At 38.5% G+C, this 21,038-nt stretch overlaps 1 long non-coding RNA gene across 1 annotated transcript; it reads right to left on the bottom strand.

Annotated features, from left to right (window-relative positions):
• Positions 1-1,028: 1,028 nt before the first annotated feature.
• On the bottom strand, positions 1,029-16,099 carry LOC140602196 (uncharacterized). The gene is made up of 3 exons (XR_012005167.1): positions 15,920-16,099; positions 13,516-13,647; positions 1,029-1,305 (listed from the first exon to the last, which is right to left on the bottom strand). It is a non-coding gene; the product is annotated as an uncharacterized lncRNA (long non-coding RNA).
• Between the last annotated feature and the right edge of the window lie 4,939 nt (positions 16,100-21,038).

The following is a 21,038-nucleotide window of genomic DNA, read 5'->3' as shown; positions in this document are numbered from 1 at the left end:
CCCTCAAAGAAAGAGATCTTTTCTTCCTAAAAATCACATTGTGGATTTTTCTAGATCCTGCAGCTACCTATTAGTAACAATTTGATACCAACTGCATATAATCCCAGCAGTAGCAATAAGCATTTTGATGCTGTGTCATAGTAGGAGAAACTTTGCCCGATTTCTTATTAGTTACTTATAAGTTTAAGATATCAGGTCATGTAAGACAAATGAAGGCTATGAGCTTATGTGATATGCCTACAGGCAAAAAACAAGAGCAAATTCAAAAACTCTGAGCTCCTAAATTTCCAGTCTTCTGTTTCTCGCCCAGAGCCATACTACCTCCCACACTGCACATGTTGTAAACTTTATGTAGCCCATCTGTTAAGAAGTTTGTTTTCCAAATTTTCAGGGGCTTGGCACTTCTGGACTGAGTACCAGAACTAAATGTGACACAGATTTTTACCTTTTTACTAATTCTGAATTACAAGGGCACTGGTGTTGGAAAGGGTCCAGGGAACAGAGGAAGCAACCTTTATACACAGAAGCAGAACAGTAAGAGTTAAACAGCATGGCTTGGGCAAACACACACTTCACACCCGCCATGAGAGCAGTAACAATGCTAAGGATATATCGAGTTTTCAGGTTCGATTGTGGGCTGAATGTGGGCACAGCTTGGCATTTGAAATTAGGCAGATTCAGACCATGATGTTTTCTCACAGTTAATGCAGAGACCATAGATAATAATTATGTTGCTGAGCCTACAGAGAATCTTTACGACTGATCCTCTATTAAACTGGCAAAACAAGAGGATAATGTCTCCAGCACTAACAAGTTGGCAGGGAAGTAGCTGGCAACTCCTCCCACTAATGTTCCATCTGTGCGAACCTTCAGTATGATCCAGGAGATTGTTTCCCCACACAGGTTGTGCCTGCAGTATAATCAAGAGAGAGCGAGACCGAGCAGAGACATCTTTATTGTTTCTGAAAGTCACTGCCATTGGAGGGTGAGCGGTGCATGGGATTGAGCACTAATGCCCTTATGCCATTCTAAGGAGAGGTCCCCATGCGGTGATGTCGACAGGAAAATAACCATTTCTATGTGCTGACTTGTCCAAGGGACATAGAAGTCACAGAACAAGAAGAACAGTTTCTACCAGGATTCATTTCAGAAAAGCCTTTTGTTTCTTTTCTTGGAAGCTGGGAAAACTTCTTTTGTTTAAAAATATCTTTTCTGTTGATTGCTAACACAGTCCATGATACTTTCCCAGCCTTGACTCTCCTCCAGCATCCTGGGTCGGCTGGCTCAGATTTTGCTCCAAAAGCACTAGGGGTGGGGAGGAAGAAAGGCTTGTGAATGCAAAGGGAGTGCACAAACCAGCTGAGACAAATCCTGAGCGAGATGTCTATCATTTTACACTTCCAATGCCACCCAGGAGGTATTGTCTGGATATCCCAGGCGGAAGTGACATTGGCCTCCTCTGAACTCTAACGCATGCATTTGATAATGAAATATAACTGCCTGGTTTGGGAAATACTGGACTTCAAGTCTTATTTTTCCATTCATATGACCCACAGCGCCTAGAATAGGGCCTAACTTAACGGACTTTGTGTCATGACTAAGTAAATGTACTCTAAGCCATCCTTATTGAAGGATAGACAGGGAAGCCTTCTGAGGCTACTCACCAAGGAAACATATCCCCAGCACCTCACCTCATCCCTCATGGTAGGCACGCTACAGAATAACAGGTGATAACACCATTAACACTGAAAATACTTTGATGCTTTTGTGCACCGGCTGGCTCTGAGCACTTTATAGGTCTAACCCATTTCATTCTCACAAGAGGAAGTAGCTAGTGTTATTATTCCCATTTTACAGATGAGAAGATTAAGGCCCAAAAGGGTCTAACTTCTTTAGGATCTTACAACTAGTATACAGGGACTTTGTGATGTGAACTTGTATGATCTAACTCGAAGCCTGAGTTGCTTTCTTTTTTAAAGATTTTATTTATTGGGGAAAAAAAAGATTTTATTTACTGGGGTGCCTGGGTGGCTCAGTCGGTTAAGCATCTCCCTTTGGCTCAGGTCATGATCCCAGCCCCATGTTGGGCTCCCTGTTCAGGGGGGAGTCTGCTTCTCCCTCTGCCCTACTCATGCTCTCTCCCACTCTCCCTCAAATACATAAAAAAAAAATTTTTTTAAGATTTTATTTATATATTTATTTGAGAGAAAGAGGAGAGTACAAGTGGGGAAGGCTAGAGGGAGAGGAAGAAGGAGGGAAAGAATCTCCAGCAGACTCTCTGCTGAGCTTAGAGCCCAACATGATGCTCCAGGTGGGGTTCCATCCCACAACCCTGAGACCATGACCTGAGGTGAAAAAGAGTCCAAAGTTCAACTGAATGAGCCACCCAAGCACCCCTCAAAGCCCAAGTTCTTAAGCATGACACATAACTGCTTCTGGATGGTAGTCCTCAGTGTTGACAAGGGGCACAAATACTGTAACTGCAGTATCTTTAAGACCTTGTGGTGTATGATGCCATAGAGGCAGCAAAGGTTTTAATTATCTACTCTCCTTCATGGCATTCACATTGAACACATATTAGGGATTTGAAGAAGCCCAGGCAGTTACTTCTTCCTTCTCTCTTCTCTTCATTAATTCATACGCATACTCCTACTCTACATTTGTTCACTCCCTTCCTCCTCCTCCAAACAAGGCAGAAGCAAAGACATATGAAATATTAATGCTGCAAGAGACATTAGCAAAGATCCACACAATTCTTTCCTGTGTGGAAGGTTCTATCATTACCTGATTCACCCAGCAACACAGTTCAACATTTACCCAAACATGGTCTCACTGGAGTGTTTCCTTACCCGTGGGTGACCTGGGTCCCTCTCAGGGCTTTGTTTATAACTACATCGTAGTGATTATCATTTTAGAAGAGTGTCATTTATTTGCATTTAGAGCTCCCCTTCGGGCAGTAAATTTCTTGAGAACAAAAACCAGGTCTTATTTATCTAATATCCCTGGTTCTGTGTGTTATACTGGACACTTGAAGAGGATGTTCTGAATGAATTAACGAATCCAATGCAAAGCCTTCATTTTATAGCAGAGGAAGCTGCAGTGGAGGTGGAAATGTAAAGTGACTGCTCATGATCACATACCTAGGCTTTGGAAAAGCTGACCTCAAGTCGGCTGCACTTTCCATTACAGATGCCAAGTTGTCCTCCCTAGCCTAAATCAAACCTGACCTCCTTAATACCTTAATACCTTAATGCCTTTGCAACTTATAATGCTTATTATCTGTAACACCCACTTAACTCTTATGTTACTGCTCTCTATTTAACATAGGTGTGCTTGTGTATATTTTATTTCTTCCTAGATTATACTTATTTTAAAGTTAGGAATGCACTTATCTTTGCTTTTGCTTTCACAGTGCCTTGACTGAATGTTTGAGCTTGGAACAGTGAGGGCTTGGTCGTCGTATCCACTCTAACCACTTCCACTGTGAGCCGTGATACTTGAAATATATTGACCTATACTTCCTCTTTCTTAAACAATTCTTAATTTTAGCTCTGTATAAACTTGAGTAAGTTTCTTGTCTTCTCTGTCTTCTGTTTCCTCATATGCAAAATAAAAAAAGAATATTCTCTACCTTTGGGAACTGTTACAAGGATTAGTAAGATAATTATATAAAATATTTAACAAAATCTCTCATATTTCACAAGCGCTCAATAAATGGAGATTATTGGTACCCCCCTCTAGGCTTTCATGGATGACCAGTTTCTCTTTTAATTAACATATGTCTTTAGATGTGTCAAATTAAACCTCAGTCCTATTGATCATGGAATTCATTGTTCATATTTCTAGTCTGCTACCTTATGTGTAGATTTAATCATTTAAATCTTGGAGGCTCTTGTTATTTATAGCCCAGATTTCACAAGGCTCATCTACTTGTTGTCAGCAAAAAAAGTCACATTAATAATAATAATTTACAATTCCTAGTTTCTGTCCACATCCACTAATGAAAGATCTCCAGCTCCCAAGAGAGCTCCTTCCCATACTCCTAACCACACATACTCCTGAGAGTCCCTAGGGTTAGTCTCACATGGGCTGAGTCAGTATTTCAGATGTAATGAAGGTTTTTCTTCTCTGTCTCCTCTTTTTATGTCTCCTTACTTATTGGCATGGCTTGCCCTCTCTCTGTCAGTAATAAATTCAGTCCCAGTGGCAAGATCAAAGAGGACGCTCCACCATGTCCTCCATTTCCCTCCCTCAAAAGCCCACGTGCTTATTGGACCTGAGGAGGCAGAGAGTAGGGTCCGTGGCCTCACAACCCCTGCTTAGATTCAGCCAGAACATCCCACGGACTTATTTGTATTATTTTTAAGTCGTTGGGTCCCACAGCAATGTAGTTCCTATATAGCTATGAATTCTTCTCAAACCATTCCTCATTCTGTGGTCCATATTTCTGGTAATGACCCCAGGCTTAAAAATCTCCTAGTAGTCTCATGTTCTCTTTTTTGTTTCTTACAATCAGTTCTATTTTATCTCCATGATCTCTCATTTCTGTCTTCTTCTTTCTCAAATTTCACAACTGACAACCAAAATGAGTTCCTAATACTCTTACTTGGATTGCTGAAGAGTATTCTCAATTTATCTTTTTGCTTCTCCCCTTATCTTCCATCTACATAACTGTGTTCTGATCTACAAAGTTTGAACACTGGACTAAATCTTGCAGATCTTATTTTTTATGATTTTGTTTATTTATTCATGAGAGACGCAGAGAGAGAAGCAGAGACATAGGCAGAGGGAGAAGCAGGCTCCCCACGGGGAGCCCAATGCGGGACTCGGTCCCAGGACCCTGGGTTCATGACCTGAGCCAAAGGCAAACACTCAACCACTGAGCCACCCAGGAGCTCCTAAATCTTGCAGATCTAAATGCCATTGAATCCATGAAAATCTAGTTGAACTGGCCAGACATTTGCCTACCAATTTACATCACTGTTCCCTTCCATTTTAGGTAAATCTGATGAACTGGGTCATTTTTTTTTTCTAGTTCAGGTTGAAAACAAGTTGTTGGAAGCCAAGCTATATACTTCTTTTTGAAAAACAGAAGTAAATGTCCTAGATTTCAGATGTAGAAGTTGCAGAGCTATACACCAAAGAGGCTGCTATAAGACTGCTTTTATCTTAAATAGAAAAAAGTTAAGTCTGAGAAATAGTTGGAATTATTGATAGCCAGTTATGGGTAGATGCCCTAGTATAGGAGCAAAAGTAATATTCATGTCATACTTCCCTAAAGTATAAGCCCCATGAGAGCAGGGTGGTATCTGCCTTGTGTCCTTGTGCTTAGACATAGGACTAAATACATAGTTGACACCAGATAATTATTTATTGAATAGATAAATGAATGGATGTCTTTCCAATCACAATTTCAATACTGTCTATTACTTATAAATGGAAAGCTTCTTGAAAGCAGATGCCCCTGCTTATTTCCCTGTGCCCAATAGGGCTCTGTATAGTACTCTGTACAGGTGAGACATTCAAAAAGATTGAAGTCCTCAATTATTTTTAATTTATAAGTGCATTCATGTATATCACCAAAGGGAGTAATATTCTTAGCATGGCAATGTACAATAGAATCTAGAAATGGAATAAGAAACCATAGAAGTAGCTGGAAAGCCTCTAAGGCAAAGACTTCTCAATAAATTCCTTCACAACCTGCCTAGAAAATTGGAAAATATATGAGTCACTCAAGGGAGAAGGAAACAATCCTTCTACATAGGAATTCCCATTAAAAGGCGAGGGAGTGATAACTCCTTCCAAGTTTTGTCCACACCATCTTTAAACTCTTTACCATTCCATTATTAGACTTTGGAACAATGACAACAAAATGTAGCTCTTTCTTCTCTCAAATAGAATACAAAGATTAGTGATGAAAAGATATTTGCTGCAAGAGTTAGAATCAGATGACAAGACACTCACTGAGTACTTTGGGAAAGCTCATATATATTTCAAAACTCAAATGTCACATCTACCAAATGGGTGATGATGCCAGCCCTGTCTTTCAAACACCATTGTTCAGGGAATAAAATAAGATAATGTATGTTAAAGTGTTTTTTAAAATATGAAGTGAGATACACGTTAGGTATTATTACTGTTGCTATTGCTTTTGTTATTGTTTTACGCCTTGAGAACCCTGGTTTGAATGATGAAGTTATCTGAATATTCAATAATCACCTAAACATACATCGTTAAGGTATAGCTTCTCAATATGGTTACAGTCGATGCTATAAAAATAAAATTCCCTAAATAAATGTTCAGTGTGGGATGCACTACATCCACATAATTCCAGATACAAATTCAAAAGCATCTCAAGGGAGCAAAGGTAGTTAAAACTATTTTGATGAAGCAAGGAAAAAATATCAAAGACAATTGGTTTTCACAGATGGAAAAAAAATAGAAAGAAATGAGTTGCACATCAAGGATACTGGATAGCCCCAACTATATTTAATAGAAAAAAATGATAACCTTATACTCCCTTGATTATCCTAAAAATATTAAAAATAAATATAATGTGATACTCTGAAAAAAATCTCAAATCTTCTACCCCAAGACTAATCTCTTAGTCCATCCACTTTCTTCTATCAGCCATTCTTGCTTCATCTTTTTGAGTGTTTCTTCCTCTGTCCTTTTATGTTTGGTGGTTTCACAGTTTCACAGAGAGTTCGAAGTTTTATTGCCTTCTATTTCTTGCTTTAAAAAATTTTTCTTTTTTCATGCTGGTTATCTTTGTATCAACTTTTTTTTCCATTTTCTCTTACTACCAATCATTTTTAATTAGCACTGCTTTTGATCTTGCTTTTATTTTTCTCCATCTTATTTGCATGAGTGTTCTGGTGTGTCTGCCTTATATTGATGTTTCCCCTGCTGTTTTCCCTCCTCTCTTTCCCAATCCTACACAGCTGTCTTCCTTTCTCCTCTTATTATTTTTTAATCATGGGTGGGTGGCCTTAAAAATGTTACAGGAACAATTTGTCACTAGGATATCTGGGGGTGGGGGCGGGGAAGCCACAGCAAACATTTATTCTGATGAGTATGCTCCTGGGAGTATGTGGGGGCAGATGGTTGTCTCAGATCACTAGGTGGCAGTAATCCAGATCTGATTCTAATCAGATGGCCGTGCCCCTCCCCCTCCCCCTTAATCTTTATGTCCTATAAATTTTTTTTTTACTCAAAAATTCATTCGGTGGTGCTTGTCTTCCCTCTGTGGCAACAATCTAGCCCTTTAAAAGGAGAAAGGATGAAAATAGTTTCCTCATGATGCAGAAGATTTCTATCCCCTCCCCCATCCCCTATCCAAAAGCTCTGGTTGTACACAATCTCAGCAGAAAACATAGTGATCCTAAGGACCAATAAAAATAATATAAAGGAAAAGAATTCCTTCAGTCTTCCGCAGCATCTACTTCTGAAATCTAGGACGTGTCATATCAGTCTCAAAAAATAACATAACTTAACACTAAAGGATTTATGCCTGCTGATTTTGAGCTTGAACTGGAGAGGAAATGGTTTGGTGTATCTGCTTTTCGTGCATGAAAAAAAATAAATTTAAAGGAATACATATATTTATATGTGTGTGTGTGTGTATTAAATGCATAAAATTCCAAATACCAGTCCAAATATCCAGTTTGTGAAATAGAATGTATTGATGAGCTTTTCATATAAACATGCCTTTCAGGATCTCCAAATATTAGTAGATAATTTGAATAATCCATAGTGCATTTGTATGTAGTGACACTTGCTACTTTTTGCCTACCCTATGCCCTCTCCTTTGGAGTCCTGACCCTAATCCACCATTTATTAGCTTGGAGACTTTGCAAACATTATGAAGCCTCACTGTACCTAAGTTTTCCCCATTTGTAAAATGGGAATATTAATGGTAAATAACTCATGGAGTTATTGTAACATTTAAATGAGCTAATATGTGTAAAACATTTAGAGCAACATCTGGCATATACTGATTTCTCAATGATATTTATTATTTGTTCAAGATTTCCTTAGACCACCTACTATTTTTAAGCATTAGCTTAGGGAATGAAGATTAAATGGGAACAGTTCCCTCATTATTTATAAATATAGATGCAGATAAGTAATCAGATAATTACAGTGCAGTATGGTAAATGTGATAGGGAAGGAAGGGCAAAGAATTTTATAAGATGAAATAGGATCAATTGACGCGCTATTAGAGTATGGGAAGGAGAGAAGGAGATCTTTACAGGGAAAGTTATATCTCAGTTGAAACCCCAGGATGAAAATGTTAGACTGAATGAACGGGGAGGAGAGAAGGTTGGAAAGTGTTTCTGGAAAAGGAATAAGCATACACTCTTTCTGCAGGTATGACTAAGGAGGTAACACTAGCTTTATTCAAGAATTAGGCCATTATTTCTTAATGCCCACAGGTATCCGTGAATAATTCATTCAGATTCTCTATAAAGCTGAAGCAAAGGAATCATTTTAAGGGCCAAGAAGAAGCTATTATAGACTGACCTACTGAAGTGTGGCTGTGAAATAATGAAACAGATTTTTAAACAAAATGGGCATGAATCTTTTCTCAGATAATATGCTTATCTCCTGCCTATAAAATGCTACTAAATTTGAATAAGGAATGTGTTTATGAATTATATCTTCCAGGAGTGGTGATGGGTTTATACTGAGTCATCAGTGATTCTCTCTTTCTGGCCAATTGTGTAAATTTGCAAATCAGCTTGATGTGGGCTGGGAGAAGGGCACAATCTGGAACAGTCACAATATAAAGCCACTGAACACCAGAGCAGTAAAAGCCTGGACTGAGCATTTTGATTGTTTGTTTGTTTGTTTGTTTGTTTTTAATAATCAACCGACCTCGGGCTTTATTCACTGGAGTGAGATCACCAAGGGTGGGAGTTGGAGCCCTATAAAGATGCAGTCTTGATCTTCCAAATGGAAAATCTTATAGTATGCAAAACCTGAGCTAGCCTTGCCCTTTTTTCTTAAGCAAACAGCAGAAATATGAAACAATGGGTTTATCTGATGAGAAAGTAAGTCAGAAAATCATCTACAAATCCTTGCAGGAAATATCTGTTTCAGCAAGGCAGAGAACTGTGGACACTTTATGTGATGAAATATGTAAGTGAAGCCCTGTGGGTCTGTGTATGGATGCAAAGTGATTAAATTGAGTACTTACTGTAATTGCTTTCTACCATTTAGTCAAGTAGTGATTAAAATGGCAGCCATGTGGGCAGCAAAAGGGTCAAGTGTATTTCTAGCTCTTGGTACGTCCTTCCAGTCTTCAACTCCTCTTTTTATGCTCCTCTTCATATATATCTCCCTTTCTTTAAGCTATCAGACTTAAAAGTACAAGAATTCCTCTCTCTCTCTCTCTCTCTCTCTCTCTCTCAGCATCAGGACCCAGTTTTAGGAATTCAGTATAGTCAGGAACCCTATATAACTCTTCCCTGACCTAGAGCAATGAAAAACTTCAGGTAAGTAGGGGTGGGTTCAGATGAAATTGAGATCAATATTGCCCCAAGCCCTGCCTGCCAGCCAGTATATAGTTCCCACAAAGCACTTCATATCTTAAAGGTTAGCTATCAGCAGCCACTTAAGAATTTTCCCTATAAAAAGTCACCAATGAACTGTTCCCCTCCTTAAGGAGAGCGTCCTTTCTCAGTGATCTTTATTCAGTAATTACTCCCACACTTCCCCTTCTTCCTCCTGTTTGGATTATGAAAAACCCTTTCACCTCTTCTGAGCAATTTGTGCCACCTGGTTTTTCAGGAATTTTCTAGAATAGAGAGCAAGTAATTAATGATGCTACCTTTTTGTTTTTAAAGATTTCTCATCATATGTTAAGAAATCACAAGCCTCTAGATAGGTAGCACAGATGCTGTCTTTCATTTCATGAACATGATCATAATATCTCTACTTCAAAAAGAAACTTGTCAACAACAATCATTATTCCCTTTTTCTTTTTAACTTCCAACTGCTTACAATACCACACACTTTTAGTGTAACATCCCATAAAGCTCATATGGCATTAAATATTCAATAATGCCCACCAAGAACATACTTATACATATAACATATGATCCTATTCATTTTTCCACCCTTATCCATTCTATCATTATTATTTAATTATATCTTACTATTTAAAATAAATCCATTCAACTATTTCTGGTCTTCTTCCCACTTGGGTTACTGACTTCAAGGTACATGAGCGTGGCTCCTTTTCCAACAGGGTTCCACTCAGCTTTTTTTTTTTTTTCTTTTTTTTCCTTTTCCTCCAGACCTGTTCTTGATCCCCTGCCCCCTTTTTTCCTATCTTCCTTGGCTAACTGGAGAGTCCCATCAATGATTTCCCTTCTTCTTTTGCATCTGCTCAGTCCAGTCCCTTACTTAGTAGCTAACATCACTTTAGCATTTTCCTATCCACTGCAGCATCACACAAAAAGCCTTTGAAAAGTTTGTCCACTTTGGAAAGGAATCAAAGGAAGCTCCAAACCAGTAGAGTACATTATAGGAAAACTAAATATATATCAAGGAAGGACATCATCTTATGATGTAATCGAAACATTTCTAAAACATCAGATCCTGGAGTTGAGACATGCTAATTCAAAGATAAATGGCTAAGGATAATGCGCATTTGCTGTGTATCTGTGTGTGTATGTGTGTGTGTGTTGCTATATATTAGGCACTAAATGCTACACCTAATACGTTGGAAGAATGTCTCAATAGTAGACAATCCACTGTCTACAACTTACTTCTCTCCCTAGGAAAATCAAAATCCAACCCCAAGCAATCTGCTGCCCTGCAGAAGTTCTCCTCCAAAGGAGCCTTGAACTTAGATTTTTGATCTTTTTGTCTTCCTCTAGGTTTTCAGAAACAGTGCATTTTGTGATCATGATTTTTACCTTGATCCCCGTTCATCATGCCATTTAAGAAATGAGGCTTTTAGTATGACTAGTTGAGTAGTAAATATAGCATTGTAGTGAATTGCAGTTTGTCCTAATGAGAACATAAACCTGCCCTATAACATCAACCCAAGAAAGGACCAAGACAATGAAAATGGGCACCAAGTCACCCCAGTCTCTGAAGGAAAGGTGTCATTGTAGTTATTGAAAATTATACCACACTCCCTTAATATTTTCAGTATTATCAGATAAATTATTTAAAAACAGTGCAGTTTCTTTCCCAGATCCTAAATGAATGGAAATAAAAATTATCTTAAGTTCCAAACCACCAAAGTCCATTTCAAGTAGTAACTTTAGGACAGATATAATTCTTCAAATGGTCTCCATATTTCCTGGTAGAAAATGGTACATAAGAAGAGTACCCAAGCATCAGAGAGGGCTTCCAGGAAGTCAACAGTGTTTGAGAGAGACCTAAACTGGGCAGTTATTCTGGGATTGAATTTTAAGAGCCATTCCGGTCAACTTTCTTTTTGCCTGGCCTCTTCCTTGTCCTCTCAATCAGTCCCAAGGATTCTAAGACCTGACCAAGCAGTTCCAGTCAGAGCTAGCTCACCCTTTGGCTATGAGAGGAGAAGCTAGCTTTGCCCTATGGCATTTGCCTGGCAGCAGGGTTTCCAAGAATAGCTATTTTCTGTGGTTTTCTCAATCCCCACTCCCTAGGGAAACCAGGGAGTGTAAACTTTTTTTGGTCCTAAGGTTCGAGCATCAGCAAAATGTTTGCCTTGAGTTTTAGCCAGCATCTCATTTCACCCAAATGAATTCCCAAATCTCAACTTACATAAACTAAAATGCCCACCAGAAAGATCAGTAAATTTCTATTCTGTAACACTAATGGAAACAGAAATAATTAAAGAAGGCTAAGTGACCTTCAAAAAGAGTATTCTAATTGAATGGCAGGTAGGGCAAGTTAAAACTTAATCCCAATGCCTCAGTCTCGGATTAAAGTACTATTCTGAGTCAAAATTGATGTTAATTGCTAGAGAAGGGAGCTTTTTCAATACACTTCTTTGACTGACCTACGGAGAAATTGGAGAAGGAAAGCAGAGTATCTCTAAAAATTCATTTGTAATGGAAAATGAAAAGCAGGGCAGAGAACCAAGCAAAAAATTCATAGTGTCATTCAACCCCCCAACACATAAATATCTTTTTGAGGGAATTGTTTTTGCCACTTAAGTCAAAATTAGAATTACAAATGGGACACTTATGGATGTCTCCATAAACTTGGAGTGCAAATAAGCCATGTATCTCTAGTTCTTAATTTACCAATCTAAACTTTCACCTGTCACGTTGGCAAGAAGCTCACTGGAGAGCCATCAGAGTGTAATAAGAAAAAGCACAGATTCTGAAGCAAATTTTCCTGGTTTGGGAAAGCATAGAAAGATTATGATATTTCTCCAATATCATACAATTACAGTTGAGATAGGATGATAGGTTACCATACTCAAGTAGTCAGGACGGGGGGGTCTGATTGATTTCCTTCTGTTCACCCTTCTTTGCCACATAGTTCAGCTAGGACAAGTAGCCCCATACGCTGGACAGGTGAGGCTACTGGCAAATAATCCTGTCAGTCTGACAGATAAGATGAACTCCTCCGGACGCAGGTCCCTAAACAGGCCACCATGGATGCCCTGGGAAAATGACTCCTCTCCCTCCCAGGCTACCCCTTTGATAGATGTGGTATATTTCATTTCCTGTGGTTCCTGTAACAAATTACTACAGATTTGGTGGCCTAAAACAACTGAATCTTATTCTCTCAGTTCTGGGGCCAGAAATCTAAAGCCAAGGTGTCTGTTGGCAAGACCATGCTCCCTCCATAGTTCTAAGGGAGAATCCGTTCCTTGCTTTTTCCAGCTGGTGGCTCCAGCACTTTTGCTTATGGCAACTTCACTCCAATATCTGCCTTTGTGATCACATCACCTGTTCCCCACACCCTCTGAGTGTGTGTGTGTGTGTGTGTGTGTGTGAGAGAGAGAGAGAGAGAGAGAGAGAGAGAGAGAGAAATCTCTGTCTGCCTTAGAAGAACACATGTGATAGTATTTATGGCCAACATAGGTGATGCAGGGGGAATCTCTCTATCTCAAGATTCCCTTAAGATTTAGAAGTCAAAATATCACTATTTATTTACTTTCCCAACAATAGACCTACCTGCCTATTTTTCTAATTGTAGACACAGTACTTACATCCTAGGGAAAATCTAGGGCATCCTGTACTTCTGTCTTAGGAAAATGGGAAGATCTTCTAGTGCCTCAAAAATTATTAACCCATCTGAGGACATCCAAGGTGGCTTTCCAGCTGTTTTCTCACTAAACCAAAGTAAGTTCAAACCAACCCAAACTAAATCAACCAAACAAACAAAAAAACAGTTTTGTCCTTGCAATGCCAAAACAGATAAATTCCATCTGTAATGGCAAGCATTGTGAAAACCAGACAATGAACTAAGGAGATTGTTCCTCCTTTCACTCTAAGATGTTTTAAGGTAATTATCCTTTTGCTCTCCACTGTAATCTACAGAAGTTTAGTCCCCTACCTTCATGGCCAGTATTCTTCCTTCGAGGCTTGTCCATTCGGTTTATCATATGGTTGGTATGCACAGTTGTTGAAGATGCAGACTCAGGCGCCAGAAGGCTGGAGTTCAAAGGCCCAGTCAGCCTTTTCTTAGCTGTGTAGTCATGGACAAGTTAGTTACTAAATTTTCCCCCAATACCTGTTTCTGATCCCTAAAATAAAAAATCTGCTCATTGTCTCTTATGAAGACTAAATAAATTAAGTGCTTAGAAGCTTGCCTGCCACATATTGAGCACACAATAGATATTCATTATGACAGTCTTCTTGCTCTTCCATAATCTTTCTATGTAGATAATTCTCATTCATTCATCCCCCTGAGTCACTGAAGGCTTTGACACATGGTTCCCAGGCTGCCTTTCTACTTCAAGGATGGGATCACAACAGAAACTTTGGCACCCTCGTTGGTGACTCATTTCCAACCTCTTAAAATCTCCAGGATTGACCTTACCTTGAAACTAATAAGGCTGAAGCTTCAGGGTCCCCCCTTTATTTGCATATGCCCTGTCCAAGGCCCTGGGAGTTACTTTGTCATTTGTATTCTTTTTTAAAGATCTTCCCCTGTGGTGTAAGCTCCAGGCCCTACAAGACCATCTCTGCTCTTTTCCAGTGATTTTCTGCACCTCAACCATATTCTCCAGTGGTCGCTCTGGAAATTGGAAGCAGCTTAGCCTACCCCTGCATTGATATCACCTTACCCTGACCACAACACCCCACTTCTTCTAGTTTTCTCTCCACGCTTCCAAAAAATATCCATTCTTGATTCCATAATCATTTTGATCTCTGTAAGTTAACTTTTCTTAGAAATTACAGAAATTATGTGATTCTGTATTTTTAACCCACTTAAGTAATTTAATTTAAATACTCAATTATTTAAAACTCAATTATTATCATATGTGCAATAAGATATTTTGGTCATGAAAAGAGTCCTTATGCTCAAAAAATTGGGAAACCTTGCACTGGACTTACTAGTTAAGTCAACATACAAACCAAACAGTTGTTTTGAATTATGGATTATCAATTTCCAATGTTCTTCTTTATACAGCAGGAATTTTCCTTGCCACATTGATGTAGTCACAGTGTAATGATGTTCAAAGGCCTCTCCATCCACAAAAACATACCCAGTGCCACACATCACAAGGAGCTTTGCTTCAGGAATTTAAAGAGGTAACATGTTTTTATCCATATTCTTGTCTTAGGTCCAAACCTAATAATATTTCAGTATCCTAACCCTCAAATCTCGAAATTCAAATGCTAATAAAGGAAATCAAGTTGACCAATATTTAATGAGCATGAAAGATTTGCCTGGGTTTCTTTGATTGTTCTAATATAATGTAATAATGAGGGGGCAGTACACTATTTAATACACCAGCATTCACAGTGTGAGATTTTAATTCCTGACCTGCCAGTCACTAGCTGTGGAGCCACAGTCAAATTAACCAACCATTTCTTACTTCAGCGTCCTCATTTGTAAAGTAAGGCTATTATAGTGTCTATGTAATGGGAATGATTGGGGGATTAAATAAGTTAAAATGTGGAATAGTGACTAATAGGCAACAGTACGTGCATATTAGCTATTATACGTCACCCTCATTTCATATAAGGAAGCCATTTATTGGAATATAGAAATATTTCTAATCATAATGAAATTTTGTGTAGGTTTGTTTTATGATATTTTTTTATTGTGGATTTTACCTTCAATGTAGACTGACTTTCTCCTGAAATAAAAAGAAAATTATATGAGGGAGGGGAAACTTATGATCTTGATGTCTAAACTTTAGTAATATAACTGAAGGAATAGATTTCCTGATGAATTGTCAGGGATATAAGCCAGAAACTCCAAAGACCAAGGATACATCCAACATTGTATCTTGCCTCGGAAGAGTATTTTTTTAGATATTGAGGATAGCACAGTGATAATAATTAGCATAAAAATATTAATAAAATTTATACTCTCCTGAGTTTATAATCTAGTAAGAGATAGAGGTAACTAAACATCTTTATAGCACCGTGAAAAGTGAGATGATTGAATGTATAGGGTTTTGGAGCATTTAAGCTTAAAACTTCTTTTAATTACAAGAGCAAAGTTACCCACATTGAACAGTCTGGCCACTTGCTCTCATGATTATCTTGTTTTAGACTCTTTGTTTACTAATGAATTTACCTTTCTGCTGTCACTACCTGAGGCCACACAAATGTGTTCTGTTCTATTCCCTTGATGAAGTTTTAGTGTCAAAAAAGGTTAATAAACTGGTTAATTTGCTCCTTTAAGGAAATTAAATACAGAATAATTCAAAATTACTCAAAATAGGTTCATAACTCAGAGTCGCCATAGCCAGGCCATCATTAAACCGACTTGTCCTCCTTACCAAATCAGTGTCCAGGAAAAGAAGAAATCCCAGCAGAGGTTAATGTAAATTTAGATCAGATATACAGCAACTTCTGCCCCCAAGATAGGGCTTTCCTTTCAGTCAAAGCTCAGTGCCTTGCATTTTGCAACCAAAAAGAGAACGCCGGAGAACTACAGTTAGGCGTTTGAAAGCTGCTGAGAAAGTGGTAGTGTGTCATGTGAGTCATTCCACTGTGGTGTGCCGAGCAATTTGCAGACATTTCTCAAGGTGCTAAAGGATATGGAAATCATTCTCCCACCCACTAGGTGTGGATGCAATACCTGCATAGCTGATGCATCACTGGGTGCGACTAGGTTATAGTACAGCATAAGCAAAGTCCCAGCAGTGCAATTGCTTGGGATGAACCAAATTCAACCCCACTTAGGCATCCCAGTATGCAATAGTGGCTCTCTCTACTTCCCAAGGGCAGAAATCAAAGAGACCAGTAGAATGCAAGGTTGTGGGTGGGGATGTGGAGGATGGAACTTCCTCCCCTTTATATTCAAGGGTGGGGGGGGTGGTCTGGAGGAGAAATGTATGTGAAATGAATTATACATCTCAACCTCCTTCACTCTTATCTGGAGTGAATAGACTGCTTTGTCATACAGCTGCCTAAGGCTAATCCTCCACACTCCCACAGGCTTCTCAGTCTACTGCCTGAGTACCTTTGAAGCCAGGATTTAAAACCCTAAAAATAGAAGCAGGATTACTGGTTGCAGCCTGCTGAAGAAGTGGGAACAATGTACAGAGGCATGAGGAAGGATGAGTGAGGAGAGGAGAATGCCTACTTTAAAGAGAAATGGTAAACTCCAATCTAACACATCTTTCAAGAAATCTGATGTATCTTTTCCTGGTGGTCAGGGTTTTTGTGGATTTTCACAATTAGAAATTACATCCAACTTGAGTCCTTATAAAATATCCTATTCTCTTCTACCAATTGAAATTCATCTTTTCTATAATCTCTGCAGCACTGTTAAGGCTGGTTTAAGATACCATCCACCAATTCTGCTGGCTCATCTTGCCTGGGTTTTCTGGTTGATAGCCCTAGTCTGTCTACACTTCTGTGATTGCCCCATAGATAGGGGTAATCACTGCCCTAGAGACAGAGCCTGGCAAGATGCCACCTGCTGGTTGAATAGGCCAGCGTTATATATACTTCTTATAAATCCAGGCTTCTTGGTTAACGTAGAGTAAAGGCTAATAAATATATTTTAATAATTATTTATGATACTAAATTTGCAACCAACAGTGAATGAGACTCTTGTGGGTGACTGAAGTCTCAGGGCTATTCACAAATGTTTCCTTCTACACTTCTATCAGTTACTATCAGAAGAGCACCGCCTCATCCTGATGAACTCAAGTGTGGCCATGTGATTTTCCTTCAGCCAATGAAAGGATATTATGAATGTCATTTCCAAGCAGAGGCTTGAAGAGACATTGTGCACGTCAACACATGCTCTTTTGCTGCTCCCACAGTAAATGGCAATGTTCCAGAGGAGAGGCTGAATCACTAAGAAAGGACAACAACAATGTGGGAACAGTGACCACAGTGAACTCTCAGCGGGTAGAAGTAAACCTTTGTTTTAAGGGAGTGATATTTGAGGGTTGTTTGTTACTGCGGTGCAACCTATCCTGGCCCAACTAATACAAAGCATACAATGCTCCTGGGTGCACTAAGGTGAATATCATGGTCTTCCACTCCTAAATACGTCTTTTAAAAAGCCTTATTTTCATTGAAAGTCTTCAAAGTAATTTTATACATCTTAAAAGCAGTCAAGGGAAATGAAAGTTAAGTCTAAACCTAATGAAATCCTGGCAAAGTAAAAAGAGAACTCAAATCCCCAGCTGTCCTCTAGCTTCTGTTGTACGAATATTTTCATAAGAGAAAGGTTTTGCAGACAAAATTAAGGACATGCCTCCCTCCAGTTCCTCACCAGGGCAAAAGTAAATTCATTACCATCAAGTGTTGGAAAATAGTTTATTTTTAGTTCACCAATAGTAGCCTAAAGAATATTATTTGCTTTTGAAAATAGGAAAGGTAAATACAAGAGCTCTTCAGCTCTGCCTTAATGAGACTATGCAACACACAGCCCATGCTCCAAAGCATTCTAATATAGCAATATTTTATTAATATATAACAACTTTTCTTTTAATCCCAGTGGGACTATTACTATCATCATTTCCCTTGTCATCAATTGAAATATTTTTATCGCTTTGCAGTTTTTTTCTTGGGCCTATTTTATTTTAAAATTAATCATATTGCAATTTCCTTCTCAAAGTTTGAATAAAGTAAAACAAAATGTCATCTGTTCATTTGCCACAGATGCATTAGAACTTGAGATTGATAAGCAGCAAATGTGTCTCTTTCTCCAGAAACAAAAAATTAATTTCAAAAGCCTTTTAAAAGTCATATGACTTAATTCCAGAGCATTTGGACTTCATTTACTTTAGTAAGTTAAGAATAATAACAACTCTAACTAATCAAGGTCCCCTAGCAATAGGGCCAAGAATGATCTTCTATATTACCTTCAGCATAGCATTACTTTCTACCTGTTGCTTAGGGTAGAGATTCTCTTAAAGATACACAGAGAAAGTTAAAGACTGGAGATTCCTTAATGACATGGACTAGAGCCAACTATTTTGTAATAGTAACAACAAAATTGTAGTCTGTGTTACTCTATATGTCTCCTACACACCAGTTACCTAGGATCTGTGGAACATATTAACCAAATACTTTCACAAAACGAAGATTTTCCTATTTTTGGACCCAAAGGCAGCTTACAAGATTTTCTACTTATTTTTCTCCAGTTAAGATTGCCACCAAAAACCAAAACAAAACAAAACAAAAAAAGCAACCACAATTCTTCGCAACTTTGTCCCACATTTTTCAAATATTTATCATCTCTTATGTGATAGACATTGTACTAATCCTCAAGCTTGGATGAGGAGTGCCTGGGTGGCCCAGTAGGTTGAGCATCTGACTCTTGTTTTTGGCTCAGATCATTACTTTGGGGTCATGGGATCAAGCCCTACATCAGGCTCTGCACTCAGTGAGGAGTCTGCTTAGGACTCTCTGTCCCTCTCTCCCTCCCCCTGCCTTCTCTTTCTCTATCTCTCAAATAAATAAATAAATCTTAAAAAAAGAAAAGAAAAGAAAAATCTAATGGTGGGTAGAATCCATATTGGCCCTGTCTTGGGAGAATATACACTATAGTGAAAAGGACAGATAATAATCCAAATCAACAACAATAAAAAGGTTGGCAATAGAGGATATTCCAGAGTGACAAGAGCACGCAGCGTTAGTACCTTCTCTAGTCCAAGCATGTGAGCAGAGGGAAATGCGAGAGGACTTCTAACGTTATCACCACTAGAAAGGAAATTAGTCATGTATACATATGCAAGCATATTTCAGGGTGTTGGAAGCAAGAGAAAGTACCTCTGAGCGCAAGATTCTGACCAGAAACTTAAGAAAACTAAGTTGGGCTTACACTGTGCATAAATGGAAAATCTAGTCACATTTTTGGCTCCATGGCTCTAAAAGCACAGGAAACGAAGCCAAGGATTGGAGAGAAAGAAGCAGATGACCATTAGGTCAGAAAGGAAAGAATCAGAAGGAATTGTGGAAGTAACACAACAGTACCCTAAGCTAGGAGTCAGGTGAACCACACACTGGGTATCATAACTGTAAACTATAGTACTAGCCACATGCCAGCCCCTGTGATTAGCCCTCTGGGTGCATTATATGATTCAACCACTATTGGAAAGCTATAGGGTAGCTATCATATTACCTCATCTTAAAGATAAGTAAAATGAAGCTTACATATGATCAGTAAATTAGCTCTTTCTGCCTTCCAATCCTGAGCTCTGAACGACTAGGCTACTGCCCATTAGAATTAGATTTATGTACAAAGATTTTTTTTTTTAATTTCAATGTCCAGGCCAATTAAATAAAAGTCTCCAAGGTCGGGGCACATGGGTGGCTCAATCGATTAAGTGTTCATCTCTTGAAATCCGCTCAGATCATGATCTCAGGGTCATGAGATTGAGTCCTGCATCAGACTCCATGCTAAGCATGAAGCCTGCTTGAGATTCTCTCACCCTTTCCCTCTGCCTCTCTCTGCTGCTCACAAGCATGCTCACTCTCTCTCTCTCACTATATTAACTAACTTATTAATTAATTAATTTGAACTAATTCTCCAAGGCAGGGCACAAGCATGAGCTTTTTAAAGCTTCCCAGGTGACTCTAATGTGTAGCCAAAATTGAGACTCACTGTGGTTCTGCTACTAAGCTACTGGATGACTTTAAAAAAAAAAAAAAATATATATATATATATATATACATATATATATATATATATATAATTCTTCCACACAGGATCTTATCAATAAAGCAAAGAACTGAGACTAGGTTATTTTTTGAGGCCCCTTCCAAGTCAAATATATTTCAGTTCTATACAAGAAATTTCTATTAAAATGAACGCTTCCAAAAGATTTGAAAGTGGGCAAGAGAATTTATGGGCTAAGTAGGTCATTAATTACACAGATCTCATCTTGTCAATTGTTAGGTTCTTGATGTATATTTATGAACCATCAAAATCCAAAATCTTCTAATATTATAACAAGTTCACTATTAGAATCCAGTAAGTGAACGAGTTAATCACTCCAGCACTACCTCATGTGATGAATTAGAGGAGACAGGAAGAACTGAAAGTCAATTACAGTTAGTGATCTTAGATAACACAGAAGCCGTTGCAGTAAAAATTATGTAAAATTATAATGCTTGTTATTTTTAGAATTAGTATGTAGCCTATATGCTTTTTCTTTCCAGAAGATCCTTCTAACATAGAGTGCCACAGAGCTGCTAAATTGATGCAGCTATGAAATGGAGTTGGGTGTTTAGGAGAGAGAAATAGAAGCTGGGACTCAGTAATAAGAAAGGGTGTGCTAAGATGAACATCTTTCATATTTGGTGGAGCAGTCCAAAGAAAATAGAAAAACAGCCCTTTAAGCCCCTTGGGGTTGGCAAATACATATATGGACATTCAGATATTCAGCTGACAAACTATTTTTTGAGTAAATACCATGTACCAGGCACTCT

Source organism: Canis lupus, chromosome 13 (genome assembly GCF_048164855.1).
Source record: "Canis lupus baileyi chromosome 13, mCanLup2.hap1, whole genome shotgun sequence".
Lineage (NCBI taxonomy): Eukaryota > Metazoa > Chordata > Mammalia > Carnivora > Canidae > Canis > Canis lupus.
This window is presented reverse-complemented; position numbering and strand designations above follow the sequence as displayed.